Source organism: Panthera uncia, assembly GCF_023721935.1.
Source record: "Panthera uncia isolate 11264 chromosome A3 unlocalized genomic scaffold, Puncia_PCG_1.0 HiC_scaffold_11, whole genome shotgun sequence".
Classification (NCBI taxonomy): domain Eukaryota; kingdom Metazoa; phylum Chordata; class Mammalia; order Carnivora; family Felidae; genus Panthera; species Panthera uncia.
In genome coordinates this window covers 30,110,547-30,137,997 of record NW_026057578.1, presented here as the reverse complement: position 1 = coordinate 30,137,997, position 27,451 = coordinate 30,110,547, and positions in this window count along the sequence as shown.

Below are 27,451 nucleotides of genomic sequence, written 5' to 3'. Positions count from 1 at the left end.
AAGCACTCAGGTGCCTCTGAATTACTAAATTTTTATATTATCTTAATTTTTAGGATAAATGAAATCTTTCTCTTCTTTTTTTTTTTTTTTTTTTGCTATTCTCTTCTGATGTTCTTTTAAAGGACTTCCAGATCATTTTATTGAGAGGTAATGAAGAAGATTTTGAATTGGAGAAAGCTTAAATTTATAGGTTAATTTGGGAGAGAATCCTTACAACGTTATCTGCCCATTTCAGAATATTATATATATAGATCCCTTCCTTTATTAACTTCTCTTTTTTAATATCCTTTGGTAAAGTTTTGTAGGTGTGTTTGTATGCCTGTGCTGCCTATGTGTGGTGTGTTTGCTCTGATGGATTTAGCATTTTGCTTCTTTTAAGAGTGGGATGTATTTACTGTTTTTTCTTTGATTAAAAAAACCTTTTTTTAATAATTTTTTTTTTTGAGACAGAGACAGAGTGAGAATGGGGGAGGGGCAGAGAGAGAGGGAGACACAGAATCTGAAGCAGGCTCCAGGCTCTGAGCTGTCTGCACAGAGCCCAACATAAGACTCGAGTTGATGAACTGTGAGATCGTGACCTGAGCTGAAGTTGGATGCTTAACCAACTGAGCCACCCAGGCGCCCTAATATTTTCTTTGATTTTAAAGCGACACATGCACATATTTTTAGAGGAATATAGGAGCGCTTATTTGCCTAACGGAACCCTCAGTCCCATTCCTGAAAAGCAAAAACATTTAAGTTTGTTTGCTGTTTTCATGGTGTTAAATTCTATAAATCCAAAGAATATAGATTTTTTATTCTTGGTATAGTAACTGAACTATGTTTATTTTTTTAAATTTTTAAAAAAATGTTTATTTATTTTGAGACAACTCGAGAGACAGAGTGCAAGCAGCAGAGGGGCAGACAGAGGGAGACACAGAATCTGAAACAGGCTCCAGGCTCTGAGCTGTCAGCCAGGAGCCCAACACGGGGCTCGAACTCACAAACCGTGAGGTCATGACCTGAGCTGAAGTCAGATGCTTAACCAACTGAGCCACTCAGGTGCCCCTGAACTATGTTTATTAATCGACACTGTCATCTTCATACCCTTCCCTCTTTAATCCACCCAATATTTGATATATTACTTTTCGTTGGTGGACCATGTAAGTTTTCTCTTCTGTGAAATGCCTGTTATTGCTTCTTGTCCAGCCTGTTTTCTTACTGAGTTGCATGTTACATTCTTACGGATGGTGGAAATTCTGTATATATTCTAGATACTAATCCTTTGTTACAAATGAGTTACAACATCTTATCCCAGCTTTTGGCAGTTTTATCACTCTAGAGTGCTTTTTAAAAGATTTTTTAAAATATTTATTTTAGAGAGGGAGAGAGAAAAAGAGAGAGAACACGAGTAGGGAAGGGGCAGAACAGAGAGGGTCTGGAGCTGGCTCTGTGCCAACAGCAGAGCCCAATGTGGGGCTCAAACTCAAACCATGAGATCCTGACCTGACCCGAAGCCCAATGCTTAACCAACGGAGCCACCCAGGCGCCCCACTCTATAGTGCTTTTTAATGGAAAGAAGCTCTTAGTTTTGATACAGATGAATTCCTCTATCTTTTCATTTAGTGTTTGTGCTTTCTGTGGTTTTTATTTAAGAAATTCTTCTCCACTCCCAGATCATAACATTTCTTCCTGTATGGTTTGTAAAAGTTGTACCATGCACATGTGAGGTTTAATTCTACTTGGAACCGATCTTTGTGCCTGGCGGGGGGGGGGGGGGGGTAGAAATCCAATTTCACATTTCCCGCATGGAAAAGCCAAGGAATGCCTAGAAATTCCAACTTTCCCCACAGCTCTGCCGTGCTCACTGCGGCCTGATCGGGACTCCATGTTACTGCATATACATTTTAGAATCATCTTGTCAAAGTCCGTGAAGTAAATTGCATCAAGTCTATAGAAGAATCTGGAGAGAATTTTGGTCTTTGTGACATTAGGTCCTTTCATTTATAAACATAACACACTCTCCATTTATTTAGGTTAATATGCTAATATCTTTAATAAAGTTTTGTACTTTCCCCTGTGTTTTTGCACATAGTTTGTTAGCTCTATTCAGAATTGGTGTTGGCTTTCAAAATTGACCTTTTTGGTATTTTGACTTCATATTCGGAATCTTTCCAAATACTCTCACTATTTCTAATAATCTGTTCTATGAAGACCCTTTTATTTTTTCACCATAGACAATGTTAAATACAATGTTTTTTTCCATTCCAGTTGTTATACATTTTATTTATTTTTCTTGAGTCACTTCACTGCCTAAGACTTCCAGTATAGTATTAAACAGAAGGGGAGAGATAGGACATCCTTGCTTCACCATTTTATAGATGCTTTTTATCAGGTTAAGATAGTTCTTTCTATCCTTAGTTTGCTGAGAACTTTTAACAATGAATAGATTTATAGTTTTACAAATTGCCTTTCTTGCATCTATTGAGATGATCACGTGGTCTTTATCCTTTCATTTGTTAAGAGATTTTCCTATGTTTAACCTTCCTGTACCCCTGGAATAAAACCAACTTGCTCATGATGATATTCTCTGAATTTGACTTGATAATTTTTTGTTTAAGAGTTTATAAATAAGTTTCTGGATGAGATTAGTCAGTCAGTTTCCTTCCTTTAATTCTCTTTGCCTGGTTTTGGTATCAAAACTACACTAGCATCAGAAATTAATTGGGAAGTATTATCTATCTTTCTATCATCTGGAAGAGTTTGCATATATGGGAATTACCTATTACTTGGATGCTTGCTAAAACTTGACTTTAATACCACCAGAGCCTAGTATATTGTGGAAGGAAAGTTTTAAACTGCAAGTTCAAATTCTTCGAAGGTTAGTTATAGAATATCAGAGTTTCTTTTTTTCTCTAGTCTGTTTTGTTAAGTGGTATTTTTAAAGAAATTTATCTATGGGGGGTGGGAGGGAAGGGAAAGTGGGTGATGGGCACGGAGGAGGGCACCTGTTGAGATGAGCACTGGGTGTTGTATGGAAACCAATTTGACAACAAATTCCATATTTAAAAAAATGAAATAAAATAAAATAAAAAAAGAAATTTATCCATTTCGTATGTGTTTCCAATTTATTATTTAATAAACTACTCCTAAGAACACTTCCTCTGTTTTAAATTTTTCTGTATCTTAGCTTTGCATCTTTTTTTTCTCATATTTAATTTTATTTTTTATCTTTTTTACTGATTAATCTTGCCAAGGTTTGACTATTCACATATTCTAAAAACATACTTTTAGCTTTGTTAATGCTCTCAACTGTGTATTTCCTAAATAATGAATGTCTGCTTTTATCTTGTTTCCTTCTTTCTACTTCTTAGGATTTATTTTGCTGTTCTTTTTATAGCTTCTTAAATTGCCCGCTAAGTAAATGAGTCCTAGCCTTTCTCCTTTTCTAATATAAGCATTTAAAATATTAACTTTCATTAAGTGTACCTCTTTAACTACAAGTATAACCACAAGTGTTGATATGTGATTTGTTTTTGTTTTAGTTCAATTACAAAGAACGTTTCTAATTGCCATTATGGTTTCTTCTTTGCTTTATGAACTGTTTAGAATATTTCATTTAGAAGAATATTTAAAATATGCAAACACAAGGGAAAAAAAACAACAGAGAGGCAGATACAGTTTCAAGCACTAAGCCTGTTTCCTTTGTCAGAACAAGAGCCATGGCATGATGCTGTCAGCAAGGGCCTAGACCCAGGGACATTGTGACCCTAAGGGGGAGGAAAGACAGAAACAGAAGATTGAGATTTAAAAAATAACAATTAAGGGGCGCCTGGGTGGCTCAGTCAGTTAAGCATCCAACTTCGGCTCAGGTCATAATCTCACCGTCTGTGAGTTCGAGCCCTGAGTCGGGCTCTGTGCCGACAGCTCAGAGTCTGGAGCCTGTTTCCGATTCTATGTCTCCCTCTTTCTCTCTCCTCCCCCGCTCATGCTCTGACTCTCTCTTCTCAAAAACAAATAAACGTTAAAAAATAAAAATAAAAAAATAACAATTAAATTTGATGCCCATTCTGCCACTGAATAAATGAGCCCCATCCCCTTATTTGTAAGGGGAAAATAATAAAAATAGCTGCCAAGGGTTTTTCAAATGTATCCTGTTAGTGACCACAATGTTCCTGACCAGTGGGAATTTTTACTCTCTTTTTCACAGCAGAGGAAAAACTATGGCTTTAAGACATTACGTGATTCTTATTGTACAGTGAAGTGTTTAACCTTGCTCAAAGAGAGGTCTAGACTTTGCTATACAATGGAGCAAAGATGATCTTTTTTTTTAAAACAAAATTTTTTTTTAACGTTTATTTATTTTTGGGACAGAGAGAGACAGAGCATGAACGGGGGAGGGGCAGAGAGAGAGGGAGACACAGAATCGGAAGCAGGCTCCAGGCTCTGAGCCATCAGCCCAGAGCCCGATGCGGGGCTCGAACTCACGAACCGCCAGATCGTGACCTGAGCCGAAGTCGGACGCTCAGCCGACTGAGCCACCCAGGTGCCTCAAAGATGATCTTTTTAACAAACGGCACTGGGGGGCATCTGGGGGGGCTCAGTTGGTTGAGCGTCCAACTTTGGCTCAGGTCATGATCTCACAGTCCGTGGTTTCAAGCCCCACATCGGGCTCTGTGCTGACGGCTCAGAGCCTGGAGCCAGTTTCAGATTCTGTGTCTCCCTCTCTCTCTGCCCCTCCCCCACTCATGCTCTGTCTCTCTCTGTCTCTCAAAAATAAATTTAAAAAGTTAAAATAAAAATTAAAAATCAACAACTGAACATCCATATGCAAAAAACAAACAAACAAAAAAATAAAACGAATCTAGGCACAAACCTTACACCCTTCACAAAAATTAACTCAAAGTAGATCACAGACAGAAATGAAAAGCAAAGTGCAAAATGAGTCACTTCTAGAGGACAGCATAGGAGAAAATCTGGATGAGACGGGGTTTGGTGATGACTTTTTAGATACGACCCCAAAGACGCGATCCATTGAAAGAAAAAAATTGATAAAGTGAACTTCGTTAAAATTAAAAACTTCTGTTCTGCAAAAGGCACTGTGGAGAGAATAAGACAAGCCCCAGGCCAGGAGAAAATATTTGCCTGGTGAAGATCTGGTAAGATGCTGTTCCCCAAAATGTACAAAGAACCTTTAAAATTCAACGATACGAAAACAAGCAACCTGATTTGAGAATGAGCCAGACATCAACAGCCACTTCGCGTAAAAAGATGCACAGATGGCAAATAAGCATGTGAAAAGATGTTCCTGTCCTAGGTCTTCAGGGGACCGCAAAAGAAAACCACAATGAGACAGCACTACATGCCTATTAGAAGGGCCCAAATCCCAAAACACACCAATTCTTGGTGAGGCTATGGAGCAACAAGGATTTTTTTTTTTTAATTTTTTTTTTTTAACGTTTATTTATTTTCGAGACAGAGAGAGACAGAGCATGAACGGGGGGGGGTCAGAGAGAGGGAGACACAGAATCCGAAAAAGGCTCCAGGCTCCCGGCTGTCAGCACAGAGCCCGACGCGGGGCTCGAACTCACGGACCGTGAGATCATGACCCGAGCCGAAGTCGGCCGCTCAACCGACTGAGCCACCCAGGCGCCCCAACAAGGATTTTTTTAAATAGTTTATTTATTTATTTTGAGACAGAGAGAGAGAATGGGGAAGGAGCAGAGAGAGATAGAGAGAGAGAGAGAGAGAGAGAGATTGAGAATCGAGAATCCCAAGCAGGCTCTGAACTGTTCGCACAGAGCCCAACATGGGGCTCAGACTCACAAACTGTGAGATGGGACCAGAGCCAAATGAAGTCGAGAGTCAGATGCTTAATCTACTGAGCCATGCAGCCACCCCAAGAACTCTTACTCACTGCTGGCGTGAACGCAGAATGGTACAGTCACTTTGGAAGACAGTTTGGCGATTTCTTACAAAACTCAATATTCCTCCCGTGTGATCTAGCAATCGTGTTCTTTGGTACTTACCCAAAGAAGGTAAAGAAAACGTTAAGTCCATGCAAAAACCTCCACACGATGTTTGTAACAGCCTTATTCATAATTGCCCAAACTTGGAAGCAAGCAAGATGTCCTTCAGTAACTAAATGGACAAATAAACTGGTGCATCCAAACAATGGAATACTATTCAGCGCTAAAAAGAAAAGAGCTATCAAGCCATAAAAAGACACCGAGAAACTTAAATGCATATTACTGAGGGATAAAAGCCTATCTGAAAAGGCTACATACTGTATAATTCCAATTATATGATTTTCTGGGAAACGCAGAACAATGGAGACAGTAAAAGGATCAGTGGTTGCAAGGGGTTATGGGGGAGAGAGGGATGAAAAGGCAGAGCACAGAGGAGTTTTAAGGCGGTGAAACTACCCAATGATGCCATAATGGTAGATGCATATTATAGAACGTACAATAGTAGGGCGCCTGGGTGGCTCAGTTGGTTAAGCGTCTGACTTCGGCTCGGGTCATGATCTCACAGTGCGTGGGTTCAAGTCCCATGTCGGGTTCTGTGCTAACAGCTCAGAGCCTGGAGCCTCTTTCAGATTCTGTGTGTGTGTGTGTGTGTGTCTCTCTTTGCCCATTCCCTGCTTGTGCTCTGTCTCTCTCAGTCTCTCAAAAATAAGTAAATCTTAAAAAAAAAAAAAAAAAAAAAGAACTATACAATACCAAGAATGAACCCTAATGTAAACTCAGGACTTGGATGACCAATTATGTATCCATGCAGATTCATCATCAACATAGGTAATATGAAAACACCCTTCTGGTACAGGATTTTGATAATGGGTGAAGGCTGTACGCGGGGAAAGGAGGTATATGGGAAATCTCTGTACTTTCTGCTCAGTTGTCTTGTGAACCTTAAACTGCTCTAAAAATAAAGCCTATTTAAAAACAAAACAAAAAACAACTGAACAGAGTCCTGCTAAGGTCTGCCTCCCAGAGGCGCATCCTGCCTAAGACCCCACAAGAGGCAACCTTTAAACCTAAACAAAGAAGCCAGGGTTCCTCTTCCTGGATGTCCGCAAACACCAGCACCAAAAAGTCTTTCTCTGCCCCTTGGAGGGTCCCCCAAACCCTGCATGTGAGAGCATCTCATATGCCACAGAACATCTACTGAGCTGCGGAGTCCCCTCCGGGTGAATGAGTTTGTCAGTCTTTTCTGAGAGCCAAGGTCAGACACCTAAATAGGAGCTTCAGACCCACGACACATCTCTATGTGTCTATAGGAATATAGAGACCACGTCTCTAGGTCTGGGCTCACCACTGCTCCCAGATAAAGCACTAATCTCCAGATGTCAGATCTGCACATTTACACTCGCTTTCTGTGGAAATGCTTCATTCTTATGGGAGGACTGCAGGCAGCACGTCAGGGAGCACAAGGCCAAGTTTGGGGAGTGCCCAGCCTTTTTGTGATTTTGAAGCCACACTCTATTAAGCGCTGTTTACTTTGCTCATGTGTAGCTGGTTCCGAACACGAATCCCCTACCCATTCCACCTGCACCAGGAGACCAGGGGTTGCCATTAGCGGTGAGAGGGATGGGAAAAGTTATCAAAGCCACTGGAGGGAAGAAGGGGTCAGGAGTAAGGGAGAAAAGAGACAAGAAAGGAAGGGGCTCCTCCCAACTGTAAATCCCACTGGAAAAGATGTGAGGACCAAATCCAGAACCCCATGGAGTTCACTCCAAGTGCATTATGGTGGGACCAGCCGCCATTTCCAACCCTCCACCTGAGGTGGCTTGGCACGCGTGTTTGCTCTGGCTCAAAGCCCCCCAGCCCTTTTCGCCAGCCGCCCCCAAGTCTGAACTTACAGAGCAGAGCATGGGCACGAGTTCTATCTTTGGAAGTTCTTCCTCTCTCTCACCACTAAAAATAAACCATCACAGCTGTCCAGTGTGGTTTGCAACAGACCCTCCCAGTGACCCTACTCCTCCAACCAAGGAAAACAGAGATGATGTATTGAGGGTGACATGGCTCCCCAGCCACGACTTCATTCTCCCCTCCCTTCAGCCCACTTCTCTCTGTCCAAGACTTCTTGGAAACGTTTGACTTCAGGAAAAATCATGAGGTTATTAAGCCCCATGCGGTGTGAAATGACAAAGAGAGCCCTTCGATGCCACCTAGGATTTGGGGTTCAGAAATAAGAGCAAGCAGGCAGGAACACAAAGCCAGAATTGGTGGGAAATACCAGGAGAGTGTTTTCCATAGGAACAAGGAACGGGGCCATTATGACTGGGATAAAAACAAACAAACAAAAAATAATTAATTGTGACCTTGAACCGTGCTCGCGAGTGGTCATATCTTTCCATGGTCAACTTTTCTAAGCAAGAACGACTTGAGTGCGTGTGATTCATTTCCGCAAATTTGTTCTAACCTGAGCTTTTAATTTTAGACAAGGGATCCAAGTTAAATATTTCATGTGAATAGACCAAGAATAGAAGATGAGAAAAAAAGAAAGGAAGAAAGAAAACCCTTCCTTAGACAAATTGCAATGCGTATTCAATCAGCATCCGTGGAGTGTCAGTGATCAATCAGGCACTATGCTCCAGATATTTCTACATCCACTCAGAGACCTCACCTCATCATGCTATTTAAACTCATGCCATCTTGGGTTCTATTTCCTCTGCAAGGAGATTACTTGTCCAATTATGCATGCAAAGTTGTCCTGAGTGGAGTTACTTCTCTGCGAAGGCCATTTGGCCCTGCCACGCCTAACTCCAAAGGAATGAATTTCTCAAAGTGAAGAAGCCCCGGATGGGCTAGGAAGGAGAGCTATCTGGGATAGCCAGCTGCTTGTCGCTATCTGAAAGTCCTATCAAGGAGAGCTCAGCGGCCTATCTCGGCCCATTTCTCTGAGGGAGTTTGCGTAAGATCTTATCTCCCAGGATCTGATGGTACTCTCCTCTTCTGTCCTGTCTACTAAAGGACAAGGCAGCAAGTACACTGTCAGTTCTGAACCATCATCTCTTCTCGTCCTGACTCTGAGAGCCACCCAAGATGTGGTTTGGGAAGCGGGGGGCGCCTCATAGAATAGGCATGGACCCCATATATTCCCTTTCTCCAAACCTCCTGTTCCCATGTCCTGACTGGGGCCTCCCAGGGGAACAGACAACTCCCCACGGTTTCTCCGTGTTGGGGTGGGAACGACCTGGAGGCTTGGCCTCCGGGAGTCTGCTCCCAGCTCCAGAGCCCTGTCCATAAACGGCTGCAACTTGATAAATGGGCTTTATTTTCTTCTCATAAGACTCTACCATTTATATTACGACCTTAAAATTTCACTCTTCATCCAGCGCCCTTTGATCTTCAGGAGCTTTTAGCGTTGGGCATCGTGTCGGGCCAATAGCCTCCATGGAAGGTAAACCCCTCACTTCTCCTTCACCTGCCCAGGGACAAGAAAGCCAAGCGCTGCAAAATACCATTCCAACTCCTGGCACCAGATTACCTCCTATCCTAAAAGGCTCCTCTGGAATCAGCTCCTGCCTAGCCCCTGGAGCATTGCTGGAGCAAGGCCCCTGCAAATTGATTAATGTTTCCTGGGCCAGACAGGTTCCTCTGCAACTATTTTTACCCACGCACTCACTCAGGGTTTTAGACAAATTCCATGGTCAGGCCAATGCTTTTGCTGCCTACCGCCCACAGCTTATATATCCCACCACTGAAATCCAGGTCTTATTTATAGTGTGAGCTCAATTCTGCAAAGTGCAATTGTGCATTAAGCCCACACGGATCGCCCCATGCCTGAGAGAGGCCAGTGAGCCTGAAACACAAAGGGCAGAAATAGTTTGGTTGGAAGGCCTCAGCGGCAGGCTTTTCCTCCCTTCCTTCTGGCTGGGCAGAGATGTGAACTGAGACCTTCCGGAAATAATCCAGGGTAACATTCAGGTGGCTGCTCAGGGCTTCAGAGGCAAGTTGTATCTGGGTAGCAAAGAAAGGGCATGAGGGAAGAGAAGTCTTTAATTTTATACTTGCTGTGCACTAGGAACCGTAAATGCGTGACTCTGTCTCTGAAAACAGCCCTATTATATACACATGAGAGAAGTCTTACAGAGTCAAGACTTTGCTCATAGAATCCAGGTGGTGGATCCAGGTTTCTAGGATGTTGTGAGCTCACGGCGACGCCTCAGCAACGCTGTAGGCATGGCCAGCTTTGTCTCGAGAGCTCCAGACCTCCCTTTTCTTTCTCTTGGTCATTAACTGGCCACCAAAGTCTCACAGCCTCGTGGTCATCATCCCTGAATGGTTTAGCCACCAGGGTGCCGTAAGCCTCACAACAGCAGGAGACGAAACATGCAGAAGAGCATTTTAAACCCATGACAAGGGAGAGGAGTCGGAGCCTCCTTGATCTCTCTGCACATTGGGAGCCCCCACCACGGCTCTGAGCATCTGGGGAGACCCTGGCTCCTTCTGAGGGTAAACCACCCATTGCCAGGGCCCTTAGGGGCCAACTAGAACTGAACTGGCTTGTGCGTGAGTCAAGGCCTTTGAGGCTCTTCCAATAATGCCTCTCATCTCCATAAAGCCTGGAGTCCTTAAAAGGCAATTCTCTCCCTGACCCAGACGTTCACCTACACTATCCCTTCCCACCCACTCCTGCCTCCAGCCCTGCCCTCATTCTCCAACCACTTGGCCTCCAGCCTGTGGTTCTTCCTCTTCATGCCGTTTCCTGACGTTGTCCTGGGAGATCCCAATGTCCAGGTAGGTGGCCACCCCTCCCACTTTGTTTTTGCCTCTCAACTCTTCCTCTCTTGCTTCTACTTTGTCTCAGCCTGTCATGTCCAGAGCTGAACCCTGAATCTGCTCCACTCCAGTCTTAATGCTCCAATGCCCTGCACACTGCACTGACAACTACCCTCCCACGTGGCTCCTACCGCTCCTGTTCTGCCACCCTCCCGGAGGTCCTATCCCTTGGCACACCCGCCCCCATTAAACAGGATGTCAGCTGCATCCTGGCCCGGCTTCTTTTTTCTCCAGACTGAATGCTTTTTGTTGGATTGTTCTCTCACCAGAAACTTCCATTTCCTTGTACACTCATCCTTCTGCTCACCTGGCCTGCAAAATGTCCTTCCAGAATCAAGACTCCAATCTCCTTTCTCCACTTATGATGCCAAGTGCTGCTGGAGAAAACCAATTGCTACAAATTCAAGTTCCCAAACTTGGCTTGACCCTCGGTGCCCTGAATTAAGCAATTCTCTTACTCTGGGGAGGCAGCTTATCTCCCACTGTCCGCAACGACTATTCCAACCTTCTTTGTCCTCATAAGGCCCTTACTAAACCCTTTCCCCATTTCTCACTCTCAGCAAAAGACCCTGCCTTCTACTTGAACGAGAAAGAAAAGTAGGTCATCAGACCTGAGCCCCCACGTGCTGCTCACACCCCCTTTTACACTTATCTACATCCCCAGCCATCTTCACTTTCCCGTACAAGGCAAGGCCTTTGACCCAGTCATCCTCTTTCCCTTACACCTGACCTTTGTCTTTCTCTGCTGGTAACCTCCTCTCAGACTCTAAACAATAATGTTTATTTCAGGTTGCCCTCTATCTGTTCTGTGACGCCCCCCCCCCCACTCATCCACACCTCCCAGAAGACTGTTTACTGCTTTACTCATGAAATCAGAACCATACCTATTCCAACCATCTTTCCACAGAAGTCACCCGTTTCCTCTACCCCGTGCTCAGTCCAAATCCTGCTGGAGTTCTTTGCATCTTCAGTGTTCCTACCTCATTGAAATGTTATATTCCTTTCCCTTCCATATCACTGCCTTTTTCTGGTGTCTTTGTGGGCCTCCCTTCTCCATTTGGGGATCCTCCTTTTCTCCACCTGCCCCTTGAAGATCAGCCCAAACCCACTGTTCTTGTTCTCCTGCAATGACCTTATCCTTTTTCAGTTTTTTTAAAAAAAAAATTTGTATTGTTTATTTACTTTTGAGAGAGAGAAACAGAGCATGAGTGGGGGAGGGGCAGAGAGACACACACACACACACACACACGCAGAATCCGAAGCAGGCTCCAGGCTCTGAGCTGTCAGCACAGAGCCCGATGTGGGGCACGAATCCATGAACCGTGAGATCATGACCTGAGCTGAAGTCAGATGCTTAACTGAGCCACCCAGGTGCCCCTCCTTTTTCAGTTTTAACTCCCACCCATATGCTAATAACTTCTGGATCCAACCCTCCAGTCCTGACCCTCATCAGCTCAAACAGATTCGCAGTCACTGAACGTTTCCACTTCCTGCCCCATGGGCACCTTGAATTCAACAGATTTAAGTGGTTCTCATCTTCCCACCTCCAAACTGTTCTTTGTTCTAGATTGTCTATCTCAACTGGTGGCCCTGCCACACACCCGGTCAACATTAGAGACTTGAGGGTCATCCTTGAGCCCTTAATATTCCCAACTCTATACATTTATTATCTGACCCCAGTCTATCTGTTTGAGTTCCTCAAATAGGTTCTACTAAACAGTAGCATGAAGGCATTTAAGCATTTATGGGATTTTCAAATACAGCACCTCCCTACTAAACTAAATGAGTCCCATATCGCCAACCAGGAAGAGTGCAAGATGAAATTAATGTGGCTTCTTTCTAAATGTAGAGAAAGGTGTAAACCTATAGAGACAATATTCAAAATTGCATCCTTGATACAAAAAAAAGGTCACACAATTACCAAGAAGCTGAGAAAATCAGCTGCAAGGTTATTTCCAAAAATGATGCTCAGAAAGGGAGTAGAAGGAAGTTTTACCAAGTGTCACTTTGAGTATCACTTTGGGATGTAAGGTGAAAGGTGAATTTCTCTCCCCTGACGTTCTCTGTTGGGATCGAACCAACGGTCTACGCACGGAGCACAGATATTCTTGAAAAGCTCATATGCCATCGATGTCATATGAGGGAGATGGTTTAAGTAATGTTTCATTCTCTTTACTCTGAACACCCAGCCTATAAGAGAAGAGATTTTTTTTCATACAGCAAATGACTATTTTGAAAGCCACTGGACAGACTAGAAGCAGTCAAGTGTTCAGGAAGAAAGGGTGTGACCACACAAAGAATGTCCTTGAACGATTGGCCTTGACTGGGTGTTGAGTTAGGGTTTCCTTGTCTGTGCCCCCATTTGCCCCCCACACATCTCTATCACTGCCCCCATCACACCGAATTAGAATTCTACATGTCTGTTCCTTTATGAGATGGTGAGCTCTCAGCAGTCAGTTTGTAGCAGGATTCTCACACACAGCGTCGTCGAGGCATTTTTTTCTTCCAGGAAGCAACTTTATTTGTGCCGGCACTGCTCAGTTGGGTTTGTACCTGAAGAACGGAGCCCCAAATGCCACGTGGCATAGTTTTTTATACATTTTTTATTTTTTTGTTTCCCATACATGGTAACATACAAAACATGTAGCCTGATTAAGTGGTCTCATGTTACGAGGTCGTGAGGGATGTTGTCACGCACGCGTATAGCCAGGTTGCCTTGAGGTGTTTTTTTTTTGTCCTTAGGGAGGGGATCCTACCACCAGTTCACTGACTGGCCCATAGTAGGTGCTCAATAAAGATTGCTAAATGAATGAACAAGGAAGTCAATCAAGATTCATGGAATCGAAAGTGAGGTGGGTTATGTCTTCATAAACTGAACACTGGATGCATTTTTCACACTTCCCTGGGCAACATGTCTCCTGCCATGTCTTTATCTCACAAAGAGAATTTAAATCACAACTCTCTGGGGGGAGAAGCGGATCATTGAAGTGGGTGGACTCTGGTCTGGCCACAATTCACAAGAAGCAGAACTCTGGGAGGCAGCTCCCATCCTGAATAAGGCAGCAGTGAAAAGGGCAGGCAGGTCCCTGGGGAAGTTTCTCTCCCTCAGCTCCTGAACCTGCTTCTGAGCAGAGTTCTAGACCAAAAGAGAAATGAACGCGGTCCGTGTTCAATATTATTACCAACATTACACCAAACACTGCAAGTTCTACCCATGCTTCCAAAGCCACCCCTTCAGGAAGTAGTTTTCCTTATCTGCCCTCTCCCTAGTCCCTTGTCCTTTCCATGACATTTTAACATTGCTCTGTGCATGCACCATCACAGGCATTCAGTAATATAGATGAGGCATAAGTGGGCCACAATATTTTCAGCACTTGTTTCTGTCTAAGAAATATTTTTCTTAATTGCTTTGTGTATGGGTCGTCCCTCCAAGGAGAGTTGCCCTGAAGAAAGGGGTCTTCTTTTCTTCCCACTGTGCCTAGCATGGGACAGGTATCTTAGCATGGGATTGGGTTCTCCAAAAGTGTTTTCCTAAGATGGTAATACACAAGTAAGCGTCTTATAAAGGAAGTCGTCTCTGGGGAGATCAGTAAGATAGTGGGGCATGGGGAGTGGGAAGCAGAAAGGGGAAGGAGCCAAGTATACAGTCTTGGCCTTGGCCTGATCTGGACTGATCACACTTGCGTTTGTCCGACCTCAAGGCAAAGGGCTTTCAGACTGCTGCCTCAGTAGTCTTTGGCCACAGGCACTTCAGGCTGTCCCCAAGTCTGGGCAGAGTGGCTCCAGGGGTTGGTTCAGTTCTTTGAAGAATGCTGGGAATTCAGCCCATTAAGAATGAAACACACAAGAGCTTGGGGTTGGCGCACAAACCTGTAACACAGTCCATGGAAGGGATTTGATTAGAGCAACGACAACATGCACGACAGCCAAACACATTATAGTTGTGCATAGGCTGCATGTTGTATCACTGATTTTAAATTCTAAGAGGTGGGGAGCCTGGGTGGCTCCGTTGGTGGGGTGTCCAACTTTGGCTCAGGTCATGATCTCACAGTTCATGAGTTCCAGCCCCACATGGGGCTCTCTGCTGTCAGCATGGAGCCTGCCTCGGATCCTCTGTCCCCCCCTCTCTCTGCCCCTCCCCTGCACTCTCTGTCTCAAGAATAAACATTTTTTTTTTTTTTAAATTGGAGGGTGATGAATTTCCAGATGGTTACATAAACTTTTAGCTCTTTAAAATGGTTTGGCATTTTGCAGTCAATGTCTGAGTCCTCGAGGATTGAGTGTTAGCAAAAGCAGTTCCCAGGGGGATGGAATCACCTTCTTTTGGCTTTAACAAGTAAAGACAATATCTCTGAGCTCTTCCATTGTTTCCCCGTAAGTTCTCCCCTATGTTACCAGTGGGAGCTGTGCAGGGGCATATGTGTTCCATCACCCCAGCTCCTGTGCCAGGTGTGGGTAGGATTTCAGACAGCCCGTTGCCAATTAGAAAGCAGCCTGAAATAACTGGGCAGGAAGTGCAAAGAGGGATAAAAGGTAAACATCTACCCACCCCTCCCTAGGATCACTGGGACTCCTGATTCTGAGGGCAATTTCTCACTGGATTGGGAAAAACACAGCATAAGAGGACCAAAGCCAGAAGTGTCCTTTTCATGCAGGGCTAGTCTATACATGAGAGATGGCCTGGTCCCCAAGAATAAAAACCCATACCCCCCTCATCCTCCAGTGATGACCAACATCACTGCCCACAGCCAGGACCATTTGTGAGTCCTTCCTCTGACTAAGTGATGACTCAGCATTCATTTCCTCGCGTTTCTTTTCCAACACAACTGATTTTCTTCTTTCAGAACCTGCATCTCTCCCCATAATCAGATGCAGGGGATCCAGAAGAGAGGGTGATTGTGGTCTGAAAAGAACGTGAAATTAACTGAACTCAAAAGCATGTAAAACTCCAAGGGCACAGACGTTTTCATTTCTCATCCCCCACCCCGCCCCCACCACCAATGATGAGCTTGGAAAAACCCTGCTTGCATTTTGCCCCAGCTTCTAGCTTGTTTGTTTTAGAAAGTCCATGAGGCTTTGAGGGGAAATATAATCCATATGTTTGACGTCCTGTTAGTTTAACTCATCTTCAGCTTGTTTACGGGAGAGATTTATTGTCTATGAAAATTTTATAGACCTCTTGGATAAAACTCCCTCCCTCATATATAGATGTGATATGCTTTTCAAAGAGCAGGTTGGTGCTATGCGTATACACTGTCAGTTTCATCCCAACAGAAAAAGAGACCGTCAGCTCATGTACACACAGGTAAAAGAAATTCACCTTTCACATTGCATCCCAAAGTGATACCCAGAGTGACGCTCATTCTAGTCTGTTTCTGAGCATCATCTCTGTGAATAACTCTGCAGCTGGTTTCACCAACTTCTTGGTACAGAGGAGCAATACTTATTCCGCAAGAAGACATTTACACTTATTCCGCAAGAAGACAGAAGCACAATAGAAAGGGTATCTGTGGTGTGGAGACGGGCCTGAGGAGAGGAGGTAAAAAGGGGAATGTATTAATGGAGAGTTAACAGAACGAGATGTTAGGTTTTAAAAAGGGAAGATAAAACCCCTGCTAATCAATTTAAGCCTCTCATTGTACAGATGATGAAGCTCATTTTACAGATGAGGCTGCTGGGGCCTGAAGACCCAGGTCGGAACTTGGGTCTGTGAACGGCCATGTAGTGCCCCTCACATCATCCCAGGCTTTCTCAGTAGGGCTTACTTTCCTTGCTGTTTTCAGAGTGTGCACTGGGTCACCCCAACTAGACCCCGAGGTTGCTCAGGGGCTGAGCTGTCCCTTCTCCCTTTGTACCCCGTCTCCAATGTGCCACTGCCCTGCCCCGAGCAATCTGAATAGACCTACAGTCTCTCAAAACCCACAGTCTTAGACTAGAGTTTGGTCATTTGCTTCTCTCGCCTACACATTTTCCCAGGAGTCATCACTTCCTCCATCATTTTATAGACAGCGAATATTTAGACACAGAAGGAGCTGAGGAGATTGCCTTATGGACCCACTCCTTCATTTTGTGAGTAATAGACATTTGGAGAAGGCCACTTCCACAATGAGACATTCTGATGTGGTTTAAAGAATGGACCATTAAATTTCTATCTTAAGAAAAAATCTTCCTGGGGGCTCCTGGGTGGCTCAGTTGGTTAAGTGTCCGAGTCTTGATTTTGGCTCAGGTCATGATCTCTTGGTTCATGAATTCAAGCCCCGTGTCAGTGCAGAGCCTGCTTGGGATTCTATCTCTCTGCACTGCCCCCCCCCAAAATAAATAAACATTAAAAAGAAAAGAAAAAAAAGAAAAGAAAAGAAAAGAAAAATCTGCCCAATAACACAAACCACCACAGACACCCCCATGAATTCCTCCATAGAGCAAGTCAAGGACAGGAGGAAAAAGGCGACAAGTCTCAGGGAGGTCTTCAGCGAGCGTGCATAGAACAAAGTTTACACATTGATGGGTCATTTTTTTAAAGGAGCCTCCTAGTTTTAGCTTTTACATTTTTGGTCTATGATTCAGCTTGAATTAATTGTTATATACGGCGGAGGTAGGAGTTACTGTGTTTGTTTTTTTCCCATACACGTATTCCATGTTCTAGGACTATTTCTTGAAGACTTTCCATTTTCCATTGGATTGTTTCCATGTCTTTCTTGAAAATTAAAGGACTATATGAGTGAGGGTCCATTTCTGAGCCCCTTCTGTTTCATACATCTCTCTATTGATTCTTATGCTGCTTGAGTATCGTGACTTCATAGTTAGTCTTGAAATCATGCCTTGTAAGTTCTCCACTTTGCTCTTCCCTTTCAAGATTGTTTTAATATTCTAAGTTCTTTGCATCTCCATACACATTTCAGAATCAGCTTGTGAATTTCTGGAAGGAAAAAAAAAAAACCCTACTGAAATTCTAACCAAACAATGCAGCATTTTTGTGAACTTGTCAAAACTCCTGCTTCAAATACCACATGCTTTCACTCATATGCAGAATCTAAAAAACAAAACAAATAAACGAACAAACTGCAGAAACAGACCCATAAGTATAGGGAACAAACTGGTGGTTGTCAGAGGGGCTGGTGTGGGAGCATGGGCAAAATGGGTGAAGGGGAGTGGGAGGTACAGGCTTCCAGTTATGGAATGAGTAAGCCACAGGGATAAAAGGTACAGCACCAGAAATATAGTCAATGGTATTGTAATGGCGTTGCGGTAGCTGCACTTGTGGTGAGCACAGCATAACGTGCAGACTTGTCGAATCACTATGCTGTGCACCTGAAACTTAGGTAACATTGTGTGTTACTTCATTGTGTCAATACTTCAATTAAAAAAAGAAACACCCCTGTTCTAAATTTTCAGCTATGCGTTTAATTAACGATGAAACTGAGACCTACAGGAAATCAGGAGACTTGCCGGAGGCCACAAGTCATACGGGGGCCACGGGGGGCTCCGGGTGTCTCCACTGCCAGCCTGTTTACTTGACTCCTCGTAGCGTTTTGTCCAAAAATCACTCAGCATCATCCAACGCGTGGACCAACACCCACAGGGATAAAGGACTATAGCTGATAAAAGCCTCAGTCAGGGCCACCTTCTCTACACACTGAATGGTTTTCCTATGGGGAAAAAATGCCATTCGTTTTCAAAGTGACAAAGTCTTATCTTGTCACCATGGTAACCCATCTTCTTCGGGCATCCTGACTGGCCTCTTTCTTGAAATAGCTTTTCTTTCAAGCCTCCCAGGCCTGAAAAGCGGAGCCTGACTGTTCGTTCTGATGCCCGCTGGAGGGGGCCAGCACAGGATAGAACAAGGATCTATGTCTTACGACTTCCCCCCCACAGGGACCTGTTTGGGAGAGGAAAGTGTCCAAGATGACACTCCAAGGAGGCTGTGGACAGCTGGGGTTAACTTCTCAGAATCTTGAGGGTGGACTGACTGGGTGCTGATGTGCATTGGTTCAAAGCCATAATTCTTGGCTTCAAGGACCTTTTGTCTACTTAAGTAACTGGGACGGAAACAAAGCAAGCCAAATTGTCAAATAGAGCCATGTCCCTTTCTCTAGGAAATCTCAGAGCCTTTGATTGGTAGCTCTGCCTGTGGTTCCCAAAAGGAACATGGCATGAAGAATTTCCCAAACTTACTTGACCACAAAGCTGATCTAATAGAATGTTGTTATTTTATCATTCTTTTTCAAAAGCCTTGATACCCCTGATGACAAGTAGCCATCCCCTTTGATAAATTCCATAGGCTGAACACTTGCTTATTCATGAAATACTCTTTATTAATAGTTCCTATAGGAACAGGTCACAGTATTACTCCGCTCAGTGCTACCCCAAAGGCCCACAATGACCCTTACATGGTATGGATTTTGGTGATATTGTCCTACAGGCCCACATCCCTTAATATCAAACGTTTATTTGAACTCATACAATAAAAGTATATCAAAGATGTCCTAGGTATTTAGACAGATGCTTTATATCCTGGCTAGAACTAATCTGGGCTAGAACAGAAATTGGATTGTGAAGGGTGAGAGAAGCCCTTGACAAAGAACCCATGGGGTAGTGTGTTTGGGGGGATGGGAGGGCATCCACTGAGGGAGATGTAAGAGAGACATCAAGGCTGGGGCCACGAGGACATTTCCCATATCATGTGGTCTAGAAGCCAGAAGGAGAGCCCGTTTCTTAAATTTGTCCTGGGTTTTGAGAGTACAGGCTATTGGATTTTGAAGAAAGTGCAGTTGGGACCCCATTTAGGCAAGAGGTAGAAAATCCTAACTGGACAAGAGTAACTTATCCACTTAGAATTTTGACTGAGGCCTAAAAGAAACAAAAAGCAAACTTGTTGGGTTAGAAACACCCACAGAGCAAGTTGAACTTCCCTGAATCCACACAAGTCCACCCCAGCAGCCTTGCTGGTAATTGTTCACCACTGATCTCCTGTCCCTGCTCTGATCCCTGAGCTATCCTCTGGTGCCAGAACATTCCTTATATGTAGCAGCTCTAGAGAGGAACAAGTCAAACCCAAAGTCTCTAACTCCATTTGATAACCAGTCAGGATATTCAGGTCTTTATTTGGAAACTGCCCCTAGTGCCAAAAGGTGCCAAGATCTGTTAACTCTTCATAGGGCCAAGATACCCAGCCAGGGCTCTCTACCTAAGAAACCAGAACAACAGGAAAGAAGCTTGGGTTATACACCAGGCACTTGCGTTGAAATTGTACATCCTATATTCCTTCAGCCAACCTGATTTCCATCAGAAGAGGATAGTTTTGGGCATCTAAGCAGTTATCCCAGAGACTGAGAACACCCTTTGCTGAGAACACCCCTCCAGAGAGGAGAGCCCTGCCCGGTTATCCCAGCCTGCAACATTCCCATATCAGACGCCCTACAAAATATTCTAGGCCCAGTGGTAGGTCTTAGACCTTTATCCCAACTCCTCATTCTTAGTGTGGACAGGTAGGAAGGAGAATCAATTCACCCTAGAGTTGGAATAGCATATATATGACACTCTTACCCGCACTCCCATCCTGGCCTGCGACAGACAATATTAATCAACCACTTGTTCTTTTCTTCTGAGCCCAGATATGTTCTCAAAATCCTTCTGCGCAGTAATTGATAGGAACTAGAATCTAAGATGAACTACATTCTTCATTCCTGTTCTAGAGATTGCAGTGTGCTATTAAGAAAGTACCATGAAAGAGATACAGGCTAGAATTGTTCAGAGGAAGGAAAGAATGTTTCATGCCTTTCTTTGATTTATCAGATATCTATTGACATTTACTCTGTACCAGGCTCTAGGCTCAGATGATAGAAAGCGCCATGGAAGTACAGAATAGGGGCAACCAAATCAGACTGGGGGGGTCAGAGGAGGCTTAACAAGAAGGAAAATGTTTAAGGAAGTAAAGAAACTAGATAAATTTGGAGGCAGAGTGGGGGAAAGCATAGCAGACAGTAAGAACAACTTATGTCAAGGCACAGATGTACAACAGCTACACAGAAGTTTGATGACTAAAGTAAAGGATATCACAGTGAAACAACAGGAAGTGAGTTTTTATGTGTATTTCTCAGAACTGTGTGACTCAGGGTGTGGTTTGTGGACCAGCAGCATCAGCATCACCTGGCAGCTTGTTAAAAATGCAAAATTTCAGGCCCAATCCCAGGCCCACTGAATCAGAAACTCTAAACAGAAAGCCAAGGGAGGTGGGGTTTAATGCACCTTCCAGCCCAACATCCAGAAGCACTGCTCCAAAATGATGATCGGTGCCATTGCAAATCATTGACTTCACCTCCGTGTCCCTTGGGGACACCCACCATCCCAACTGGGCCCAGCATTTCCCCCACGGCACTCAGGGTCGCTTCCTCCAGTTTGACCTGACTCCGTGGAAGCTGGTGCCACCCGGGGTTTCAGACTCTACGTGTTAGTATGACTTTGATTCCTTCCCCCACACCATCTGACACATCCCATCTGCCCTCATGTCCTGGGAGCTTGTTAGTCTGACTAATAACCTGAATCCACTCAATATGGATAAAATGTCAAGAGACGAGATGACAGTGGGCATTGCAAAGGAGGTCATGTCAATCTCTTCAACCAGATGGACTTTTCTTCCTCAACCCCCCACTAGGCAAGGATGGAGGGCCCAAGCTCCCATCCTGACTTCTCCTCTTTCTCGCTGTGTGACTTCGGGTGAGCTGTTTAAGATCTCTGTGCTTCGGGCCCCTCAGATGTGAAACAGAGATAGTATTGGTATTTATCTCATAGGGTCGTTGTGGGGATGAATGAGTTCATACAGGTATAATAATTATTAATTTGTTAAAATTATAATAAATAAAAGTATTAAATCATTTCAAAATCATTAAATGAATAAGAAAGGTTAATAAAATTAAAGATTATTTAGAATTGAAATTATTGAAATAATAATATTTTAAAATACTAAGTGTTATTATCATCATCATTATTATTAATTATTATTATAGCCATTACATTATTCACCCATTGCCATAGCCTCCCGTCCTCCAGTCTCTCTTCATTGCTCTTGGCCTTACAACCTAGCCCACTGGATATCGTGAGCATGGCAGCTTTGTATTGAACAGGTTACTCCCCTCCTCAAAAGTCTTTAGAGGCTCCCCTTGCCCATCTTTATCATGAATTCTGCATTTTTTGGTAGAGTAATGGAACCCATTGCTTCCAATGGACTCTTACAGATAGTAGTGGACCTTCTTTGGTTGAAGTCAGGGGGTTGGAATGCCCTTCCAGCTTCTCCCTTTGCCTTTCCTTGCCCACCAAGAGACATCCCCGTGGAACTCTGGGATCCAAGGAATGCAGCACAGAGAATTTGGCTTATGAAATCCAAACAGCCATCATTTTGCCCATTTGCTCCAGGATTATGGTCTCCTTCCCAGGAAAGAAAAACACCGCATGCAATCACACCTCACAGCTTTACTCCAACTGTTCCCCTGGTCCACCCATCAGGATGTTGGGCCTGAATTTCCCCCCTAAGTCTGGTCTCACTCTGCTATGTGTCCTCCCGGTCAGCCCAGCCCTGAGGGACTGTTCCTTCCTCTTGACCCTGGTCTCTCTTGTACTTGTCAGACACCCTCCCGCAGGCAGGGAACAACAGACCCTGGGGAGCTCTGAGAACAGAGGAGCCTAGGAGGAGCTATTTCCAACTCAGAATGTTCTGGCCGGTTGCCCAGGCTTTGTTCCGATTTCTGATGTTCTTTAGAATCTTCTCATTACATCACCGGGAGAAGCACAATTAAGTGCTACCCTCTTCCTTTCTTTTTAATAACTTTTATTGTGTTTCCTGATTACCAGTGTAATATATGGCCAATGTATTGGAAGAAATTTGTAAAATACAAACACAATTCTTTAAAAAAGAAAAGAAAGATAAACTTCATTAGATTTGAGAAACAGTTGTTTTAGAAGGAATTTCTGCATGTTGGGAAGAGGAGGGCTGGTAGGTAGAATGATGAGCCTGAGAACTTTCCACACCTTAATCCTTGGGGCTGTGGATATACTGAGATCTCATGCCTGTGACTATGTTACCTTGCAGGGCCAAAGGGATTTTGCAGATATAAATGTAATTATGTTCATTTCTTAGGCTGTGTAACAAAGTACTACAAACCGACTGGCTTAAAAGAATAGAAAAGTCCTAGATCAAGGTATTGGCAGGCCCATGCTCTCTCTCCTAGCTTACAGTTGTTACCAGCAACCCTTGGCATCCCTTAGTTTATGGTTACTTAGCTTCAGTCTCTGCCTCTGTAATCGCATGGCTGTCTTTCCTCTGGGTCCACAGGGCATTCTCTTCTCTGTGTTTCATTGTCTCTGCGTCTCTTTTTATTAGGACACCAGTCATATTGGATTAAGGGTCCACCTTACTCCTCATCTGACCTCATCTTGAGTAGACATGCAGAGACCGTGCTTCCAAATAAGGTCATATTCACAGGTATCAAGGGTTAAGGCTTCAATATATTTTGGGGGGAGACACAGTTTAACTCACAGCAACGTTACTGGTGAGTTGACCTTCAAATAGGGAGATTATCCTGGATTATCTTGGAAGGCCCAATATAATCACATGCATGCGTATAGGCAGAGAACTTTCTCCTGCCAGAGTCAGCGAGATGCAACACCAGGGAAAGACAGAAAGATTCCAAGCTTGAGAAAGGTTCCACATGCTGTTGCTCATTCTGGCATGTAGGGAGCCACGTGCAAGGAACAAAGAAAGGCCTCCAGGAGCTGATGATGGCGCCTGGCTTACGCCAGAGAGGAAATGGGGACCTTGTTCCTACCACCACAAGGAAGGGGATTCATCCAACAACCTAAGTGGGCCTGGAAGTATATGGTTCCCCAGAGCCTCCAGAAAGGAATTCAGACTTGCCAATACCAGGTCTGCCTTGGGAGACGTGGAGACCTGGCGACCTGGAGACCTAGAGACCTGGAGACCTGGAGTGGAGCAGCCAGCAGGGTTTTGCTGTGCCTAGTTTATCACCTATGGAAACTGCGAGATGATAAACGGGGTTAAGACACTAAATTTGCCATAATCTGTTAAGCAGCGACTGGAAAGGAGAATATAAGGAATAACTCCAGGTTTCTGTCTTGAGCACCCAGGTAGGTATGGTTGTCTTTACTCTGGTGGGGAAAACCTGAGAGAAGCAGTGAGGTGGGTGAGGCTGCCAAGAATGGCAGCATTCGCAAGATCTAGGAGAAAGCGCTGGGAGCACAGCAGGGTCACAGCTGGACTCATGAGCCCAAGGTTTAGCAGAGGTCGGGGGTAGAGTTACAAATGTGGAAGTTGTGGGCCAGAGACAGTGTTCACGGTGTTCACCGTGATCACCCAGAAGAAGGGAAGGCGGTGAGCCCAGATTGAGCCTGGGAACTTCCAACCCTGGCTGAAACTGGGTTGAGGAGAGGAAGGGCAACCAACAAAGAGACTGGAAGAAGTGGCCTCACAGAAGAGGAGAGGTCAATGTGGTGGTCAACAGGATGCATGATGGGAGACATCTAGTAAAATGAGGACTCAAAAAACCCATTTCAGTATCCCATACAACAAGCATACACCCACCATTTGACACACCAACCCCATTCATTGGGTTCTACCCAGAGAAATGAAAACTTATGTTCCCTCAAACACCTGTATATAAATGTTTAAAGCAGATTATTTATTTATTTATTTATCTATCTATTTATTTATTTTGAGAGAGAGAGAGGGACAGGTGCAGAGAGAGGAGAGCGGAGAGAGGAGTGCAAAGTAGGATCTGCACTGTCAGTACAGATCAGTCCAGATGCAAGGCTTGAACTCACGAACCATGAGATCATGACCTGAGCCACCCAGGCACCTTATTGTAGCTTTATTTTAATCACCCAAACCTGGAAACAACCCAAAAGTCCTTTGACAGGTGAATGAACAAACAAACCATGGTTCATCCATACAATGGAACACTACTCAGTCCTAAAAAGGAATGGACTATTGATATACCCAACAACTTAGGTCCAAATCTGTGTGCTGTATGATTCCGTTTATGTGATATTCTCAAAAAGACAAACTACAGGTGCAGAAAGCAGACCAGTTGCTGCCAGAATCCAAGAGAAACAATGATGACAAAGGGGTACCAGGAAGGAATTTGGGGGGGGGGGTGGAACTATTTTATATCTTGATTATTGTGGTGATAGTTACATGACTCCATGCATTTCTCCAAGCAGAACTGTGCACTTCAAAGTGTGAATTAACTTAAACTTAATTTTGTGGATGAAGGTATATATTAGTTTAAAAAATACCCAAGGAATCTAGCCATTTGGAAGTCAGTGGTGACTTTCAGAAGAGCTGTTTGAGGGGACAGCAGGCCTGGAAACCAGCCCAAATAGGCACATGAGTGACTGGGGGGAGGGGGGGGTGGTGAAGGAGCAGACACCTGGATGCCAAAGGGAGGAGCAAGGGCAGAAGCTGGCAGGAGACCAGAGACTGAGGAAGGGGCATTTCTCATCCTCAGGAGCCAAGGGTTGAGTTGACCATGGCCCTTGGTTCATGACCCACTTTCATCATCAGTTTGTGCAAGGCCCATCTCTGTCATTTCCCTTTAGTCTCTGATGCCCAAGACTCCCAGGCTAATGTGTTTGTTTCATGCTTGAATATGTATGTATGCATCTGTAAAATATGAAATGTTCCCCTACTTGTCTTGTATTTGTGCTTTTCATTTACATAAATGGCATTATGCAATTGGCCTCGTTCTGTTTCTCCTTGTTTTAAAAAAAGATCTCATGGTTCTACCGCACTGGCTCATTGCTCTGAGAGCAGTGTAGTATTCCTCAATGCCTGTCCTCTGTACTGCACCTTCCATTCTCCTAGCAATGGACTTAAGCTTGCCTGTAGCTGCTCTGGTGGACATTTTTGTGCACATCCCCATGGGACTGTGAACCAATTTACTTGCAGTATGTCCTCAAGAGTGAGATTTCTGGGTCAGAGTGTACTAAGCCTCAGTCATAACTACAGACTCCTTCCCTGATCACTCTACCCATTTACACTGCCACCAACAGCATAGGGGCACTAAGAAAGGGACCAGGTTTTTCACACAGGATTGTGGGTAGATGGAATCTTTTCTTCCTCCATGCCTCAACTTCCCACAGACAGAGGCAACTCCTACTCTTTTCCCCAGGAGAGAAATGTACTTGAAGACTGATTCTCCTCTCTCTGCCTTCCATTTCCAGAAGGAGTGGCTTGTGAGATTGATAGATTCATGAGTATTCAGAGTGTGTGTGCAAGGCCTGCATCTCCTGGGTGTTTTCTCTTTGGGGTTCCCAACCAGAAGATGGGTCTCTGGGACTCCTCTCCTCCATACGGTTTACTTATACAAGCCAGCTCTACCCCATGTTGTGGGAGGCCTACAGTTCTACTCTCAAGGGAATGATGTATCAGGAAGCCCAGCTGGTCAAATCTTCATCCTCAAATGTAACTGCAGCAATCAAGCCGATATTTTGATTTCTCTTTGCTTTAATCCTACGGTCATCTCCCAGTTAGCATCAAACTCAGAGATACAGTAAAACCTTGGTTTGCAAGCATACTTTCTTCCAGAAACATGCTTGCAATCCAAAGCACTTGCATATCAAAGCTAATTTCAAGAACCATTGGCTCAGTTGCGGTCATCATGTGATGCTGGGCATCACATACGACTTGTATTGCAAGACATCGTTCATTTCATCAAGTTAAAATTTATTAGAAATGTTTGTTCATCTTGCGGAACACAATCCAAGGTTTTACTGTATATGGGGGATGGGGTATGATTTGCCTTAAATCCTTAACGCATTGGTGCAAAGGCCTGAAGCCTTGAAGAATGGGTGTAGGGCCAAGCACTGGGGATTTAAGTGATTAAGGCTTGGACCTTGGGCTCGTTATAAGACAAGGTCTCACAGTCCTTTGACTTCAGCAGACATGTTAAAATATGTATATGTTCCACAAACACGACATTCATTGCTGACTCTGCTCCCCCTTCCCACTATGGGGGACTTGGCCAGACAGAATCAACAGAATAGTACTAGTAACCTGAGTCTGAAAAACAAAGAGGAGCCGGGGAAGAAATGAAGAAGAAGGCATTCATGCCCATCAAACACGGCTGACCCTACATGTGGAGTAGATGCACAGGGACCCAGTTAAGAAACAGGTCCAAATGCTAAAACTCATCCAAGACTGTCTGATAAAAGGCAGAGGGAGACGAATACTGGAGGGTCACATGAATGTTGCAGCACAGTGGCAGGAAAGAGATTTGCAGCTGCCATCCAAGTGGCACACGTTCAAGGCTCTGGGAAAAATCAGACAACAGAGTTGGTTCTTACCAGGTCCCTGGTAGCTCAGGACCCAGTGTACTTCCTGCAGCTCCAGGTCTGGAATCTCACAGGGAGCTCTTCCAGCGGAAGCAAACACGGGGACGAGGGGGCACCCCTCCCTTGAGGTAGGTTTCATGGGCTTGAGAAATGTAATACGGCTGCTCACAAGAGGTGTCAGAGGCTCTGTCTCTAAACGGCATCCTTACTGAGTTCATCTTTAAATGTCAGGAGTATAAAATTCAAAATGGTTTTCTACCTGCAGGATATTAAAAAAAGGAATACCTCAAATGACACTTGGTGACAGGCTAGGTTCATTCCATATAGTTAAAAATTTTGCTGAA